Raw genomic sequence first — 18993 nt, 5'->3', positions numbered from 1 at the left:
TTTAATTCCACTCAGTGTAAAACCCAATCCTTTTAATAAATTGCAAGCCCCTTTGTGATCTGGTGCCTGTTTGCTCTCCGTCTTCATGTTCTACTTGTCTCCTCACTCATTCTCCTTCAGTTAAACAGGCAGACTCAGAGATTTCTGTTCCCTCTGCTTGGACCACTCTTCCCTCAAATATCTATCTGCATTACTTTCTTCCTAACCTCCTTCAGATCTTTACTCAAATTATATTTTCATTAAGTCTTTCTGGGACACTATCTAAAATTATAAACTTTCCCTGTCCAAATTTCTCTTTTTTCTCTCCTGGACACTTAATATTATCTAAGATACTGTATATTTTACTTCTAAATCTTTTAATTTCTGTCTGTTCTTCTAGAACATAAACTTCATGAGAGCAGGGATTTTTGTATCTTTGTTCACTGTTGTTTCTCTAGTGATGGCATATGGTAGGGTCTTATCTTAGTCTAGGTTCCTCTGAAAGCGGATCATGAGAACAATTGGGTGAGGCTCGATAATTTGGGAAGTATTTGCAGGACTCATTGTGGGGGTCAGTGCTTGATTCTGCTGGGATTTTTCGAAGAACCTTATGAATGCATCCCAGAATATTTTGCCTGAGGGAAGAAAGAGAAACCATTTATCTCTTTGCTTTCATCCCTGTGGCACTTTAAAAAATATGGCCACAAATTCTTTGACACTCTTCTCTTCAAACAGTGGGGTATATGTTCTCTCCCCTTGAAATAGAGAGGGCTTGTGACTATTGTTCAATCAATAAAGTTTGTCAGGTGACCTCTAAGGCAAGGTTGTGAAAAGCCACAGTGCTTCAACCTTGATCACTGGAACATTCACTCAAGGAGCCCTGAGCCTTCAAGAACCCTGAGCTTGAGGCTGCCATGCTGTAAAGAAGCCCAAACCACATACAGGTGTTCTGGTGGACAGTCCCAAATGATTGTAGCCTTCACGTCATCCTAGCCTAGGTGCCAGACAAGAGAGTGAAGAAGCCTCTAGATCTGCACTGTTTAATATAGCAACTACCCTGCACATGTGGCTACTGAAGCACTTTAAATGGGGCTTGTCTAAATCGAGATACTCTGAAAGTACAAACTACATGCTGGATTTCAAAGATTTAGTACCTCCTCAATGTAACATATCTTAATAATGATGAAATAACAGTATTTTGGATACATTATATTAAAGAAAATATACTATTAAAATTAATTTCATCTGTTTTTTTACCTTTTTAATATGTCCACTAGCAGATTCAAAATTACATGTGACTTTCATTATATTTCTATTGGACAGCACTGTTCTAGATGATTCCACATCCATCGGAGTCGCTTCTTACTATTTGTGTCTTCTCAGCTGAGGCCCCAGGCATCATGGAGCAGAGATAAGCTCCTGCTGTGCCCTGTGTGAATTTCTGACCCATAGAATTTGTGAGTAGAATAAAATACTTGTCATTTTATACCATTAAGCTTTGGGTAGTTTGTTACACAACAGTAGATCATGGGAACAACTCTTCATTGGCTATAGTGGATCATGGATATTAATTTTCTCACACTTCTGGTTTGCTCATGCAGGTATGTTGTATTCTTGTAGGTGTTCCTGATCTCAGGATCAGAGAAGCCCCAAGACAGGAAGCTAGAGTTATGAAGTATAGGCTGAGGCAAGACACTTGCATGAAGCTTATGTAAATCTAAGAAAAGCGATGACTGAGCAGTGGCTGAGGTAAGGGGTGGGGTCAAAAGGATGTGAAATAGTACATAATACAGTCCCCGCCTTGCTTCCCTCCAATGTTTGTTTGTTCCTTTATTATGTCTAAAATCATTACAAAGCCTCCTTCAGATGGTTGTATTCATTCTTTCAGGTTTAGTGGAACCTATATTGTGTCCACATACTAGTGCATCTCCACCATCTCCATCCTCCTCAGGAATCCAGCAGAGCCTAATTTAATCTAATCCAGCCAAGCCTAATGTTGCAGGGATAGAAACCACACATAGATCACTGGGAATCATGAAGAAAGGGCCAATCCTACATCAACTCCTTGGTTCCTGTGTATTCTAGCTATTGGGGACGTAGCACCATATATTGGCTTTTAGTTCAGTACATATTCTGCATTCTGGAGAGGTCCTAATCCTAAAGTTTGTTGTCCACTTAGCTAAATTTTTAACACCCCACCATTCTCTTGGTCTGGCAGTTTCTGGGTGATTAAGGGTATGGTAATTCCAGTGGATCCTATATGCCCACTGACACATCATTTGCTATGAAATGGATCCCTTTGCCTGGGGCAATGTTGTACAAAAACCATACTCTCTGATCAGACATTTTGTAAGTTCTTAGATGATTGGGCTGGCAAAGGCACTACTGGTAGGGAAAGACAACCCATATCTGGAGTAAGTGTCAATTCTGCTAAGGTTGGATTGTTCTCCCTTGCAGGGTGGCAGGATTCCAATATACTCAACATGTCACTGTATGGCTATATTTTCTCCTTGAGGGCAGGTGCCATGTTCAGACTTGACATATATCTCTGCAGCTAGAAGGTTAGGCATTCAGCAGTGGCAATAATTAAGTTGACCTTGATAAGACAGAACCCATGCTGTTGGGTCCATGCACAGCCTCCATCCTTGCCACCATAGCATTTCTGTCCATGGGCTCATTGCACTTAGCACTATAGAGGCTGAGGGGGAGAGGCTGGCTGACATTCACAGGACAAGTCATTCTATCCAAATGCTCACTGACTTTCTCCTTTGCCGTGAATGTTCTCCATTGGCTCCCAAGCCCCTTTAATCATGAGTATTTGTCCAGTACTTCCAAACTGCATATGCCTGAATATTGAGCAGGTTCCTGTAGGCATCCTATATCTTAGCCTCAGAGAATTGCTGACACAGGAAAAGAGAGGTATGTATGATGGCCAAGGTGAGATGCTGTCAGATTATACCTACATGGAGCTGGAGAAAGCCTGTGCAAAAATTGCTGTAGTGGTAGCCAGAGCGAGAAATGGGGCTGCTAGAAAGGAAGTGGTAGACAGAGGTGTTTGACGCAATACCAAATACATGTTTGTTTGGTGAAAGAAAAAATGAAGGAACCAATGTCTGTTTTCACAATATACTGCCATTTCTTGACCTCCCTAATGTAGAAAACATTTTGTAAGTGGCTTTTGTGTACTTGCTGAGTCTTTTATTACTTTCCCTCCCCCCCTTCTACCAAGCATCATTGATGACATTTAAGAATCAGATTAGCTCCATTTGTTACTTAGATTGAGATACACAAGGGAGTAGGCTATGATATACCACATGTGCTGCTCAAGTCGCAAACATCTTCCAGGCTAATAACGACAGCCAGTGCTTGTTGAGCACTTACCACGCTCCAGGAACTTAGTTTTGTGCCTTGTTGGCATCATCGCACAAGGTGAGATGAGGTGTTTACTATTTGAAGTGCTTACTATAATTATTTCATAATATTGCCTAGCATATCCCATAGCTTCTTCCCTTACAGAAATACCAAATATCCTGTTATCTTTGCTTCTAAATTCTGCTCTTAACATATCCCATGATATGTTAAGTCACACAACATGTTCGTCTAGTATAAGCTGAGCTATCCTAAACTGTTACAGTGGAAGTGGAGGTCAAGAGCCGGCACTTTTGAGCTAAAATGTCTCCTCCTTGGGGTCGCCCACCTTCTTTCTCAGACCTGCACTTAGTCTATGGAAATTTTCTGCTGTTACTTTCAACTTCCCCTCTCACACCCTTCTTATCAATCCTTTTGTCTTGTGTCTGGGCAGGTCATAGAGTTTCAGAATAGCTGTTCCACACACGGGTCCCTTCTAAAGAAAGAGGCCTGAAGTTGCAGGGTTCTCCTCTGCATAGATTGCTGTTCCTTGAGTTTCCAAGTGAAGCCATGCCAGGTGCCTGACCTCATCTGATAGATGCATGGTGACTAAAGAAGTTCCCTCAGGCTTGGGTTGTTGTCCCAAACAAAGGAGAGGTAATGTTCTAGTTCTCTCTCAGACCAGCTGCACATCCTATTGGGAAAGGCAGTCTGGTGCATGCAGTCTTCAACCCCTTCATGGCCACATAAGCGTGGCCTTGGGGCTGGAGCACTTCCTTGCCAGAAGATGAAGAGCTGCACAGCTGTGCCGGGCTTATTGCCTTGTGTGGGAATATCTTTCTCTGTTCTGGACTCAATGTGTGCTCCTTCGTTTTGCTTAAGAGTGTATGACATATGGCACCAGGCCAACCCTAGTACTCTACTGGCTTCCAGCAGGGAGGGAATGGAGTCCTTCCCTTGCAGCACAGGAGAGATGACTGCAGATCGTTGCCCTACATTGGCTTAGGATGGTACCCGCTGGCCATAAGGGACCAACACTCACCATTGAAGCTGATCTTGCTCTGTCTCTTTTCTATGTATGTAGAGTGTTGTTCTGTCCAGAGCCTGTGTAATTCAGTCTTTTGTGGCAACTCTGACACCAATAAACCATGTAGTAGGTTGACATCTTGGAACTACTGTGGTAGACAAGAGGTATCACTTGCTTAACACATCCCAACTTTCAAAACACCAGGACTGGTACTGCTTTTAGACCCAGGCAGGAAAGAGCTCTGCCCTGGACCCCATGCTTTGGAGGACTCTTCATATCATAAACACACACAAAAATTTATCAAGGAACACAAAGGTATCTCTGTCTCTTGAGGTATGGTACTCAGTGTTGGCCCGGCTTGACCTGTAATTCTAAATTTCCACTCTTCTGACAAACATAGTTCATCCCTCAAGGAAAAATGCTTTGCCACCTCTCTTGCCCTCTGTCTTTGAAAACAAAAACAAAAACAAAAACACCTGAGTCAAATGTTGTGAAGGTTTATAGGTGATGCTGCTGCCAACACTGGAGACAGACATTCCTTTCGACCATAGAGAAGATTTGAGCAGCGGAAACCTTGAGGCAAGAGAAAAGATAAACCAATTAACTTGTCAAAATCTTTCCCCCAAGATAAGATGAATACTATCCATTTTTGCATAACAAAGAATTGTTTCCCTGAAGTGTTCAGTGTTCAGTTTCTTGCTTATTTTTCGTGTTCCTTTCTGTGGCAGAGGAACCCCCAGATTCAGGCTGTATATGTATAGTTTCACATGGTTGCAATATTAAGCAATTCATTTTACTTTTAAATTTGTTAGCTCATTTATAAGTTTAAAATATTGGTATACCTGACATGGAGGCCTCCTGACGGATTCTTGCCATGGACCCTGTAAATGTTGGGTGTAGTTCTGACCAGGACCCACAGAGACAGGGTGGCTGGTGAGGTGACTTTCTTGGCTATACTACCTCCCTCATATCCTTACTGTAAATATCTATGATTGGAGATAATTTGTGTATGCCTTTTCCTTCCTTGTGCATAATCTTAAACAGCCTCACTATTGCACATAGGAAAACCTTTCTTTTTAAGTAATAAGGAGAGTAACAGATTCTACCAACTCATCTTCTTGTTTCTACTGATGTCTGTAAGATGGGGCCCAGGCTCTTATTAGAGAAACAAAACAAATCCAAATGATAATATCTCCCTAAAGAGTCCCCTAGCTAGAGTCTATTCTGTCTTGTAGCATTGAAACTGCTCTGTGATCACAAATGAATGGGGTCCGCAGATGTAACCTGGCCATTTCCTATATGCCTTGGTGATATCAAGTCAGGTAAGAAGTTTCAATTTTGTGCTAAGCACTTCTTCTAACTCTATCAGAGATTGGGTTTTGGTTTAAATATTCGACTTATTCCTTCCTTTGGTAGATTATTTATAAAAACGGCTGCAGTAATTCCTCCAACCCAGTATGCATGCACTTAGGAAGTCCCTTCCCATACTGACTCTGGTTTCGGCTATGTGACTTAACTTTGGCAGATGGGACAAAAGAAAATGTGATGCAAATGGAGACTTGAAAAGTGCTAACACGTTGAAATGAGACATGCTATTTTTCTTCTGGGAATCTTTATACCATTATATGTCCCAGACCATGCTAGTCTCTTGAAGGCTGAGAGACCACATGGAGAGAAGGATCACCAGATATCCCAGCCGTCCCAGTTGAGAGGTCATCCATCCAGCACATAGAATTGTGAAAAATAATAAATGCTAGCTTAAAAGTTTATTATTTTTATTTTTTTTATTGACTTTATTTTTAGATTCATGCAAAATTGTGGAGGGAGGTATAGAGATTTCCCATATAATCCCTGCCCCCACATATACACAACCCTACCCCTCCCTTATCCATGTCCCCCCACCAGAGTGGTGAATTTGTTATAATTAAGAAACCCACATTGACATATCATTATCATCCAGGTCCATAGTTTACATTATGGTTACTCTTGGTATTATACATTCTATGGGTCTGGTCAAATGTTTAATGATATGAATCTGTCATTATGGAATCAAAGAATATTTTTGCTGCCCTAAAGATCCTCTGTGCTCTGTTTATTGATGTACCCTGGCCACCCCTAACTCCTGGCAACCACTGATTTCTTTTCACTGTCTCCATAGTTTTGCCTTTTCCAGAATGTCATATAGTTGGCATTGTACAGTATGTTGTATTTTCAAATTGGCTTATTTCACTTAATAATATGCATTTAAGGTTTTCCACGTCTTTTTTATGGCTTGAAAGCTCATTGCTTTTTAGTGCTGATTTCTATTGTCTGGATGAACTACAGTTTATTTATCCATTCATCTACTGAAGAACATCTTGGAAGCCTCCAAGTTTTGGCAATTATGAATAAAACTGCTATTAATATTCACATGTAGGTTGTTGTATGGATATAAATTTTCAGCTTCTTTGGGTAACTATTCAAGAAGCATGGTTGCTGGATCATATGGTAAAGAGTATGTTTAGTTTTATAAGAAACCACCAAACTGTACCATTTTGCATCGCTTCCAGCAATATATGAGAATTTCTGTTGCTCCACATTTTCGCCAGTGTTTAGTGTTGACAGTTGTCTGGATTTTGGCCATTCTAATAGGCATATAGTGGTATCTCATTGTTGTTAATGATTGTTTTAATCTACTAAATTTTAGGGTGATTTGTTATGCAGCAAAAGCTAATTGATAGTTTCCCCTTCCGGCCATGAAGATTGCCTAATCTTTATAAGTTTGCTGAAAGCAAAAGTTACAGGTCCTCATCCAAGAGGAAGTCCGTTGCTTTTTATTTTTATTGAGGTAAAATTTACATACGTAATATTAACCATTAACTATTTTAAAGTGCGCAGTTTTAAAGTGTGCACTTAATACATTCACAATTTGTGTAACTATCACCTCTGTTTAGTTCCAGAACATTTTTATCACTCTAAAAGGAATCCCTGTACCCTGTAAGCAGTCATTCCCATTCTCCCCTCCCCTAACTCCTGGCAACTATTGGTCTACATTCTGTGTCTATAGATTTGCCTATTTCTGGATGATTTGTATATGTGGAATTATAGCCATGTTGTAACATGTATCAGTACTTTATTCCTTTTTATGGCTAAATAATATTCCATTGTATGGCTGTACCACATATTGTTTATCCATTTATCAGTTGCACATTTCAGTTGTTTCCAATTTGTAGATATTATGAATAATGCTGGTATGAACATTCATGTACAAGCTTGTATGTGAACATATGTTCACATATCAGGTTAATGCTGGTCTCATAGAGTAAGTTAGGAAGTATTTCTTTCTCTTTTATTTTTCAGAAGAGTCTGATGTGTTAATTCTTTAAATGTTTGGTAGATTTCACCAGTGAAGTTATCTGGTCTGGAGCTTTTCTTTGTTGGGGGATTTAGGCCCATTGCTTTTAGTTAAACTAATACTTGTTAAGGAGGACTACTGTAAAGACTAGTAAAGATGCTTTTATTCTACTTGTGGTAGAGGCGGAGAGGACTGAGAAAGTCCCTGCCATCCAGAGCTGTTGAGCCTTAGTGCCCAACGAAGATTTCAGGGGACGAAGAGAGAGATCCCTTTGGATGAGAATGATGAGAACAATTCATGAAAGGGAACAATGATGAGAACAATTCATTTGTACTGGTTCTCGAAAATGGGACCGGGACTGTATACCATTTTAAAATGCAGAGAAAGGAGGAAGAGCATTCTAGTTAGAGGTAACTGCAAAAAGTAGTAATAACAGAAGACCTGAGCCACTTACTGTTTTAAGTGTTTTACAAATATTTTATAAAGATTTTTTCACTACATAGGGACAATTGTCGTCTCCTTCTGCAGTTAAGGATACAGAGGCACAGAATAGTGAAGTTATTTGCCCACACAGCTAGAAAGGGGAAAGCTGGAATTCGCACCAAGGTTTTCTGATACTAGGGCTTGCCCCTTAAAACAAAAGCATGGAAATGATAAAATCTGAGGCATGTTTTGCATCTGTCTATGCACATAATGTATAAATGAGCGTAAACATTTAACATGGTAATCAATACTTTAAGATTATTCTTTAAAGTAAATCAATACTTTAAGACCAAGGGGCTTTTTTAGGAAAAGTAAAGTTGGGAGGTTTATATATGTTTATTTATTTTTTAATCAATCGATCAATTAATTAATTATTTTTTACGCCTACAGCACCTGGTCTTCCTAGGTGGTCTTCCATCCAAGTACTGACCAGGCCCAACCCTGCTTAGCTTCCAAGATCAGACATCCATATGCTTATCTTTCCCAGTACCCTTCTTTCTTCTGAAAACTATACTTCCCTTCTCTGAGGGAACTTCTCTGCCCATGTAGCTATTAGGTTCTGTGGGGCTCTGTCAATCCTTTGTCACAGGTGTGCACCCACCTTTCAAGCCCAGTAGTTGCAGTTCTTCCCCTTATGATGAAGGGGAGAGGCAGTTCCCTTGAGGTCCTATGGGTGTAGCTGCAGAAGAGCAAGTGAAATCAACACCGGAGTGCCTGGAGTCCTTTGCCCTAGAGCCAGTGTCCCTGTGTCATGCCCCTGGCATTCATTCTTTTTGAGTACATAAACCAATCGATTATTTTTTATTTTTCTTTAGGACGTTTTAAGTGGGCTTTCTGTCACATGGAGCTAAAAGTAAAGGAGCTTCCGTTCCCCACTCCTGGATTCTTTCTTGCTTCCTGCTAAGGATTCTGACTTTCCCTCCTTCAGTTCTAAGATCCTGACCTGTGAGAGGCCCAGATAGAACCACACAAATTCTTGATGTGTCCAGCATGGTTTTAATGGAATAATCCTCTATGTTTTCTGCAAGGTTCTGGCTACCAAATCTACACTAAGGCCCGGAGCCCTGTGGTCTCCAGAGGGCTGGGAATCAGGGCAAAGCTTTGAGCCTCTCCCTGTGTCTGTACATCTGACAGGTGTTCAGAAGTCTGAACTTCCCCTGGAAAGTACCCATTCCTACTTCCTCTTCTCAGGCATCTCCTGGCTTCTCACTACCCCCCTGAAGTCAGCAGAGGATAGAGCTCTTAAAAGAATATGTTACAATTATGTGGGATTTTCTGAGAGATGAAAGAGAGGCAGTGAGTCAGGTCAGTCTCTGGTTCTGCCAGAAGAGTGGTGTGAAACTAAGCCATGTTCACTAGGAGACTTAGACCTGCTTTTCTGTCCCCAAGAACATTAGGAAAAGGGGGAGGAGAAGGAGATGACGAGACCACAGAGAGCCCCTCTTCTGGATGCCTCTTTCTCCTCCTGTTTTTAATTTATGCTTTTCTAACACCTCTTCTCTTCCTCTGCTAACTCCTAACTCCTTCCCTCAGATCCTCCCCAAGGATGGACCTGCAGGACTGTCCTCCCTGAAGAAGAAAGGGGTTGCTACCATTTCACAGTCCCCCAAGATCTCAGGAAGATTCTGAGATGGGAAAGGGTGATTTGTCTGCACACAACAGAGCAGAACTTTGACTATGAAGCAGGGAAACTGGATTTGCCTTTGTTTCTGCTTCTGAGGGCTATGTGACCCAAGACAGGACACTTAGCCTTTCTGGGCCTCTGGGCCTTGAATAATAACTGCAAATAACACCAGATAGGGCATTGTACTGGGGTATTGGGATATGGGTTCATGCCTATTGACATAACCTGATTGCTAAAATTTCCAATCTTCATGCAATATAGGCAGATATTATTATTGTCCTGTTACAGATGAAGAACCTGAGGCTCAGGAAGCCTAAATGACTCATGGAAGGTCATAAGCTGGTCAGCAGCAGATTTCTAGACTAGAAGCTCCTCAAGAGCAGAGATTCTGACTGTTTCTGCCCATTATTCTTTTCCAGCATGTTGAGAGAATTGGTGGCACAGAGTGGGCTCTCAAAAAAAAAAAATCATTCAATACATGTATAAATAAGTGAATGATTGATCAATGAATAAGCCAGGTTGGAACCTAAGTTTGTTTGATTCTAAAGCATATGATTGCCTATTATGTCTTATCTATATATCAATTATTTTAACAATAATTACCATTTATTAATGCCTTACTATGGGCAGGGCCAGGACTTGGGTGTGGTGAGTGAGGCACTGGCTTTGGACACAAAATTTAAGAGGGCTCCAAAAAACTCAGTAATTAAGATAAATAACATTTTAATAAAACATTAAAAAAATAAAAATACCAAAGAATCCATAATGAACAAAGTATCAAAATATTAAATAAAGACAGGACCAGTAAAAGTGCTGCTATGTGAAGCCATATTGGAGCCTGAGGCAAAAAGAAAATCGGTGGAGCTTTAGCTTTCTGTTAGAATATCCACCCATATGTCTTTCCCTCTGTCTGTCCCCCCATCTATGTAATACATACTTACTGAGTGACAACCATTTGCCAGGCCTTCTGCTTGGCACCAAGAATATCACAGAGAGCCAAAAGATCATGTTCCTATTCTCCTGGAGACAAATACTAAGTAAATAATCACACAAGTAAATATATACTTACTTATTCTAATCAATGATGTATTAGAAAGAAATATATTGGGAGCTTAGAGAATACCTTTCTGAGAAGAGAACATTTGAGCTATCTATGAAATGAGCAATGTTAGATAGGTTGAAAAGCAAGAAAGAGAGAAATACAGGTAAAGGCAATAGTTTGGGCAAAGGTTCTGAGGCAGGAAGCCCTAGCACATGTCAGACACTAACTGTGGGTGGAATCCTAAGAGCAGAGGAAGGAAGTACCTGATGGAGCAGGAGAGGCAGACAGCGGTCAGATCGTACACATGGCACGCACAGGCCATGTTGTGGATGTGAGGTTTATCTTGAGGACAATGGGAAGCTTTTGATGTGTTTTAAGCAGAGAAAGCGTGATCAGTTTCACATTTTGGTAAACTCACTCTGCGTAGTGTGTGAAGAATGAATTCAGGACGCCAGAGGTGAAGGCTACTGCAATCCTCCAGACGGAAAAGACCAGGGCAGGACTCAGCTATAGCCATGGGAATGAAGAGAAGATCTCTTAATAATGAGGGCAACTAGCTGGGACCTCCAGCTCATTTGCCAAAGTGGAATAGGGTGGGGGCTTGAGACCAAGCTGTACGACCACTTACTGCAATGACGAAACCTGAAGGAGGAGCAGTTCCACATTCCCAGACAGGCAATATCCATGTCTCAGTTCCCTTTGAGCTGATCACTCAGGTACCAAATGGGAGCAGCCACTGCAAGCTATGGCTTTTTGCTAACTGGGCTGGCCCATCCTCTTAGTATGTCCAATAAGATACACTTCAAAGACCTAGCCTCACTGAGTCTGAATGCCTTTATCCGTAAATGAAATCTATGCCACAGGATTGCAGGGGGATTAAATGAGATGTCTGTAGAGCACATAATACCTGGCATGTAGTAGGTGCTCCAGAAATTTAAGCACCTTTTCTCCCTCCTGTGACCCAGGTGATTCCCCTCCCTGGTGGGTCAGTTGGCAATGGGCTGTCTGTAGGATTACAAGTCTCAGGTTTTTGTTAGCACCTCTGGCTGCAGTCCTCCCTTCCCAACTGCTTGGCTCTGCAACATTAGACTCTTACCTATGTCCAAGAGCTCACTGTCCCATTCTTCCCTGACCTTCCTTCCATCCTTCCTGGAAGGCTTGGGTGGCCTCAAAGCTCAGAAGCCACCAGATGTTCTTCAGCTCATGGCAGATTCCTGACTTTTAATTTTCGCCTTTAAAAGCCTGTTAAAATGCTCTAGTTAGTCACTCACACTTTAGTATGAAAGGCTCAGAGAGCTGATTTTAGGATGGCATCTGAGTGAGAAGAAAATTGAGGGCACTGGGCAACTAAAGATTAGGATCATGGAGATGTCCTAAAGAGGCCTAAAGGAGGAAGCTGAGGGCATCAGAGGGAGACTCATTTCCTGAATTTTTTCCCCTTTACCAAACTGGGCAACCTTCCTCCTCTCCCCAAAAGACATGTTAAAAAGGATGGTAAATACTACTCATTTGGGCCTGGTACCACTTTGATGCAGATTCACAAAGAAGGTTTTACGTGATTTTTAACCCCTGAATTCACATTGAAGACACTAGAAGGAGGAGGCAGTGGGAGGTTAAAGAAGAATTCTGGAGAGGCTGTGGTAATGCTGAGAAGAGTATTTCTCATAGGGAAGACTGGAGATGCTTTTCTGTACACTTAAAGTTGGAGAGAGGGGCTTCAACCAGATGACTCAGCAATTTGAGGGATATAGTGGACAGTTGTCTGACTTTGGTCTAGAAAATCTAAACAAAGAGAGATGGGCTGGCCAGCTGCTTTAAGGGTAGCTCAAAGGGGAAAGCTGTTGCACTGAGTGGCTTATTTAGGGCAAAGAGTTATGTGAGTATTTCCTATGGTCCAGGTATGAGCCTTGAGCCAGAGAGAAAGTCAGTGTGGTGTCATCACAGGTCCTGTCCAAGGGGATCACCTGGAAGGGAGAAAAGGCCTCTACAGAGAGACGTTAACACTGTCATCCTCAGAGCTGAAAAATGAAAGCATCCAGTCCAAACAGAGAAACACTTGACTGTCAAGGAAGCCGCAGGTGAGAGGTTCCAATGGTAGGTAGGCAGGTAGTGGGCACTGTAGAGAAAGGGTTAGCTTTAAATACCTGCCATGCCACAGAGCACTGGTGCTAGATGTCAGGAGAGACTGTTCAAAAAGGAACTTTCTAGCTCCCCTCGCCTTTTATTTCTATTGAGATAAAATTCACCATTTTAAAGTAGACAATTCAGTGGTTTTTATACACTCACGAGGTTGTGCATCTATCACCACTATCTAATTTCAGGACATTTTGAAATCACTCCTGTTGGGTCAGAAATGTGAGGAAGTCCAAGGGCTGGGTGGAGAAAACCCTCCTTCCTTGACTTGCAGGCTTTCTATCTGCAAGAGGCTCAGTGTGGGACAGGGGGGAAAACCTTGTCACAGTGGCAAGATTGAAATCAGACTTTCACAGAGGATTGCAAGTTTTATTTATTTATTTTTACTGATACTATGTTTTGTGACTTAAGTGACTGCAGAATGGTTGGTATTATTTGAGAACAACTAAGAAAATCATGAGGATAGCCTTGAGTTTTATCAAGGGAAAGAGGAATAAATAGTTAGCACTCAGAATTAAAGACACAGCAGGATACTAAAACTGAAGTTGCTATACAATTTGCTCCCAAATTTGTCCCCGTTCAAGGTATCAGTGACACATACGTAGGGCCTCTGATATATGTACATTACGGGATGTCTGACTCTTCTGGGATTGAGACTGATGCCAAACGCTTAACAGTGGTCTGCAGGTGGTCTCCTCAAGGGCTGCTCCTGGGCAAGCACTGGGTGGAGAAGCTCTTTCAAGGTCTCTGAGACCCTTCTTTGGGCTCATTTCTTGTGAAGCCTGGCTAGGCTGGCTTTAGGACTTTATGCCATCACCTAGAGCAGCCCCTCCCTCTCCAAATATTTGCTAAAGCACTTCCTATCTTTGGGCTTCTGGAGGTTCAAAGCGGAACAGAGCAGAGTCCCTGACTCACTCAGTTCCATCCCTTTTCTGGAATTGGCCTTCTCTGACCTTTTGGTAATTCTGTCTTTCCAGTTAAAAGTAACAAACATCTCTGTTAAGCAGACATGTGGTTGGATCATTGCTTCTGCTTTTTGAAAAGCTGTAGAGTAAAAGCCACATCACCAGGTCTGAAAGGGAGTGATGGGGTTAAATTTTATGATGTGGTTGACAATAAGACAGGATTTGGGGGAGGAGAACCCCTTTCAATACTTTTCCAATAGTGGAACCCAGTGCTTAAAAACTACCCTGCTTTTTGTTTTAGTGGAGGTGAGCTCATTTTCTCTCCCCTGTTGCAATAGTGTTTATTTAGTGGCATATTTTACTTTGCCACTGCAAGTCCCAGTGGTGGGGATCATGGGACAGGGCATCCGTCTTATAGCTGCTTGCCCATCGATCTCCATAACCCACTCCTCCTTCTTGCTTTTCCCAACTGCCACCCAGAGCTCAGAGCCTCCACTTCTGCTTCCCATGTGTGTCCTGGGTTCTGATCTCTTTTGCTATGTTTGATCTGATCTTAGCACTCTGTCTATTTTCCATGTCCTAGGAATTTTTTTTTTCAATTTTAACAAAGGATTTATTTGCTAGATCCCCCAAAAGCAAAATTCAGAAAATGCCCACTCTTCCGGCAAGAATAATTCTACAATAAAACATCTTCAGTCATCATCCTCTCCTCCTTTCTCAACATGTGCCCTTTCAGTGTCCATCATCACAAAGCAGACACACTTCCAGAAATACTCTGTAAAGGCACATGGCAATGTCCCACTCCTACTGCTAGTATACCTCCCAGCAGGTTAAGTGGAGCCTTTTCTATAGCCTCTTTCTTTAGATAGAAATTTATTGAAAAGTTTTCTTTTAGCAAAATATTTAAAGATTCCCTCCCCTTGCTCATTCCACCTCAGTTATCTACTGGAAAAGTACAGAACTGAAAAGATTTTTCTTTCGCTGTGATCAAAACACTGAATCTTGAAGAAAATCTAGGTTACTAATTTTTTGGGTTATATACCTAGAGATCTACAGAGGAAATCAAACCTCAAGTTCTGCTGCTTGCCAAAATGCATAACAGAAGAGAAGATTTGACTAGAACAGCTGTCAAAAAACTAACGGTCAGTCATGATGGAGCAAAGCAGGCTTTTTCAACTATCAACAGACTCTACCTCATTGATCACAAATCCTGCAGAGATCCAGAAAAATCTGAGTCTCAGATATAGAATATATTTCAAAGAGAGCCAGCAGAGAGTGTTTGAGATATATGAACAGAGTAGAATGCTGGTGAAGGCACAGAGCAAAGAATCTCATAGAGCTTTTAGTGTCATTTTCATTTAATAATCCAGTAGTATAGCAACTTAAAGACCTTGGCTGTGATCACACCAGGAGTTTTTATGGAATTGTTGTAGGAAACATAAGTGGCAGCTGATATTTCCTGGCTCACTGTGCTAAGTGAGCAGCTCCTGCACCAACTCCTCAGGGGGACCTGGCTCGGGCATGTAACATAGGTATTTCTTGCTGGATGAGAGCTCTTTGGTGAACACTCCTTTAGGGAGAACTTTCTTGGCTTCCTCTTCAGGGATAGTTGGAAGGACCGTCACGCTGTCTCCATCCTCTAATCAGCAGGGGTGGCAACGATCTTTTCCACTGTCAGCTGGCGAGAGATAACTACTCTGAGAATCTCATCAAGGTTCCTGCCGCTGGTAACTGGGTAGAGGATCGACAGCTTCAGTTTCTCATCAGGACCAAAAATAAACACCACAGGAGCTGACACAGGCATACCCTTTTTGTCCTTCTCTTCTGAGTCCAGCATGCCCAACAGGATGGCGAACTCCTAATACTTATCGTCAGTGACGGAAAAGGTAACTCTTCTGTGGGCTCCTTACCATAGTAAGCATCAATATCCTTACTATAGGCAAGATGGTCTTCAGTGCTGTCTATTGAAAGGGCAATCAGCTTAACGTTCCTCTTGGCAAATTCTGGTGCCAGCTTTGCAGCTCTGCCAGGCTCTGTAGTACATACTGGCATGAAGTCCTGAGAGTGAGAGAAGAGAATGCCCTGTGAGTCTCCCAGACAGCCGTGGAAATGGATGCGGCTGATGGTTATATTGGCCTTGACGTTGGGGGCCTCGTACCCCAGAAGGAAACCTCTGGGTGTGGAAGCAGTGGTGATGCTGGAGAGCCATCTCCTAGGGATTTGATGAAAACTCTAAACTATAGATCTTCCCTCCTGCCATGCACTCCTTATCTTTGGTTTCTCCAAAATTATTGTTTCCATAGGTTTTGGGCTAGAGGAGTTCTAAATGTGGGTGGTCTGCCACCTTGTACTGAACACACCATTAATTTCTAACCTGGCCCCAAGGGTTCTTTCTCTTTGTAAAGAGATCTTTGAACCCAAATTCCTGGCCAGTTAATAAGAGCCTATCAAAAATATCAGAAAAAGCAAACAATTACCTATCCCTATAAGTAAGGAAATAAACTAATAGCGAAAGAAAATAATAACGGAAAATTCAGTTTAAACTGCTTTTCTCAAACAGTGCAGATTTATTAACTTCCATAAAGCAAAAAGTAGTCCCAAACCCTCAATACAATCCCAGTTTGTCCCCATTTGATGACTCACTGGTAAAGAGCACCTGCAAGTCATTTATCCACTTACTTATTTCTTCCTTCATTATTAGGTGTTGAGTAAGAGGATGGGAAGACACCTCAAAGTGACACATTGTGCAGGCACAAAGCTAGGCTTATGGAGGAAAAACTTACAGCAAGTTCCCCTCATCCCATGGAGAGGCATTATCCCCAGGTACCACTGGATGCAGCTTGGGGAATACTTCTGAAGAGATATCCTGCCCCTGAGTTGCTTCATAAATTTATAGGGAAGTTCGGAGAGGGGAACCAACTGGTCATGGAGTAATGGGAGCTTTCAGGACTGGTCTTGCTGAGAAGAGAAACATCTGGAGTTTAGATGCCAGGTGCCCTGGGATTTTGCATACTAGCATAAGTATTACCTTTTCTTAGAAAGTAAATGTTTTGAACTTTATGGGTCATACAAAATCTCTGTCACACCTGCTCAACTCTGTACTTATAGAACAGAAGCAACCATGGGCAATATGTAAACAAATGGGCATGACTGTGTTCCAATAAAACTTTATTTATAAAAATAGGCAACACCTGGTAGAATCTTGCTGATCCAACTTATTTTTAGGGTAAAGATTGGGGTCGGGAGATGCTGCCTGGGCCATCAGCAAAGGGTTTGCCTCCTAATTCACCTATCCAATACTACTTGGCAGTCTTGTGAGGGAGAAAAATTATCACATATAACAAATATATAATTTTAAAACATGATAAAGGATTAGTTATTGGATTTTATTAAACAGTATGACTGGAGACCAAACTTACACTAAGGGTTAAAACAGATCCTCTCTAAGGAAGGATCATTTAACTAAGACCTAAAGGATAGGTGGGAGTTGGCCAGCTGAGAGTGGGTAGAATTGAAACCCTAGGAGAGGAAATAGCATGTGCAAAGGCCCTGAGACAAAGACCCTGAGACAAAAATGACGATAATGCCTCTGAAGTAGCCAAAGAAGGTCAGTGTGGACGGAGCACCTAGAAAAGAGAGAGGGTGGGGCAGGATGAGTCTCAGGAGGTAGACAGGGGCCCAATTATGGGGCATCTGGCAGGACATGTTATAAGGATTTTGGATTTTATTCTAGGCACAATGGGAAACTCTTGGAAGATTTTCAGGTGGTCACAGTGGAGAATGGAAGGGATAAGAGAAGAAAGGAAATGGAGAGAACAAGTGGACATATTGTCATCAGGGTGAGAGATCAGGGTGACATCTGTCGGTGTGAGTGTTTTCATGTCTGCAGGTATGTTTGTGTGTAGAGAGCTATTTGCGATTACTTTGATTTTTAAATAAATATTAGTTCAGTAGAGCAATAACTTTAAAAATTAGTTTCCTATAAGCCTTTTGCTTTACCCATCTTAACCTATTTATAAAGCCAGCAAAATTGAAGAGGTCCTGATTAATGCTGAACCAAGTAGACTAGACTGCCCTTAAACAAGCAGTCCTATTTACAACTTTGTTCATTAAATTTTTGTAAACAATTTAAGCCACTTTTATTAATGTAATATATTGAATTTTTAAAAGTGCTCTGCATGTCCAATCTAACACTCAGGACCTCCCAAAGTACTTCACTCCTGTAAATAAAAACAAATTAAACTTATAAAGGTGGAAAATCAAGTTATATAAAACATTCCGATATTCTCTGTTAATTTAGCCAAACTTTTTTATATAGTTCTACTCAAAGTCACAAGTATAAGATAATTTAATTACACATTTTTATTGGAATCACAAGGATAATCTGTTACATACTATAATATACCATACTAAAATATATTATAAATGCTTTAATTTCCAAATCATATAGATAATTCCAGTGATTACAAACCTATTCCTAATCTTTACATATAACTTTTAATATTCTGAGCCTGATTTACATCTTCCTATCTATGTTTAATTATGAACTTTCTGAAGCTTACTCTCTAGGGTACTGTGTGTTTATCTTACACAAATTGAGATTATTGGGCCAATTATTTATGGTTTCCACCAGATTACCATCCTGGCACCAGAGGTTGCTTATTGGCTAAAAGGGGCTTCAGGTACAGGCTCGTACACTTCAAGAGTGATTCCTCTCCACCTTGACTGGGCACTTGGAGCTCTATCTTGCAAGTCGATGTCAACAGGAAGCTTAGAGTTCACTTCTTTTAAAAAAGGTTAGTGTCTTCTAGGTTCTAATTATGCCCTCGAGTGACTCTTTTGTTTGACCTGTGTAGGCAGCAGCCAGCACCTTCACTGAGGATGTAGCAAACTTTCCTCATGGCTAGGCTAGTTTTTTTTTTCATTTCTTTAGTTGCTTAGGACATTTGTTACCTTCCCCTCTGGCACTAATGACACTTTAATGCTTATCCATTAGATCTTTCTGTAATTTTCTCTGATATGTATAGATGGAATTTTGCATTCCCTACTAAGGTTATGACTGACTTCCTTCAGCAATTTCTTTCTGCATAATTGAATTCTGAATTTTCATGGTTTTTC

The 18993-nt window shown here is 41.3% G+C and overlaps 1 long non-coding RNA gene across 2 annotated transcripts in view; it reads left to right on the top strand.

The window, feature by feature from the left end:
• The window catches only part of LOC120620881 (uncharacterized), a 65137-nt gene that overhangs the window by 4708 nt on the left and 41436 nt on the right, over positions 1-18993 (top strand). For both annotated transcript variants that reach the window (XR_005658020.1, XR_005658021.1), the window contains exons 2-7: positions 1303-1436; positions 1600-1728; positions 15479-15761; positions 16577-16698; positions 17609-17764; positions 18509-18671. This is a non-coding gene — a long non-coding RNA (uncharacterized LOC120620881). The remainder of the gene's footprint in view (positions 1-1302; positions 1437-1599; positions 1729-15478; positions 15762-16576; positions 16699-17608; positions 17765-18508; positions 18672-18993) is intronic.

This window comes from Pteropus medius, unplaced genomic scaffold (genome assembly GCF_902729225.1).
Source record: "Pteropus medius unplaced genomic scaffold, Ma_sr-lr_union100, whole genome shotgun sequence".
NCBI classification, from domain to species: Eukaryota; Metazoa; Chordata; class Mammalia; order Chiroptera; family Pteropodidae; genus Pteropus; species Pteropus medius.
This window is presented reverse-complemented; position numbering and strand designations above follow the sequence as displayed.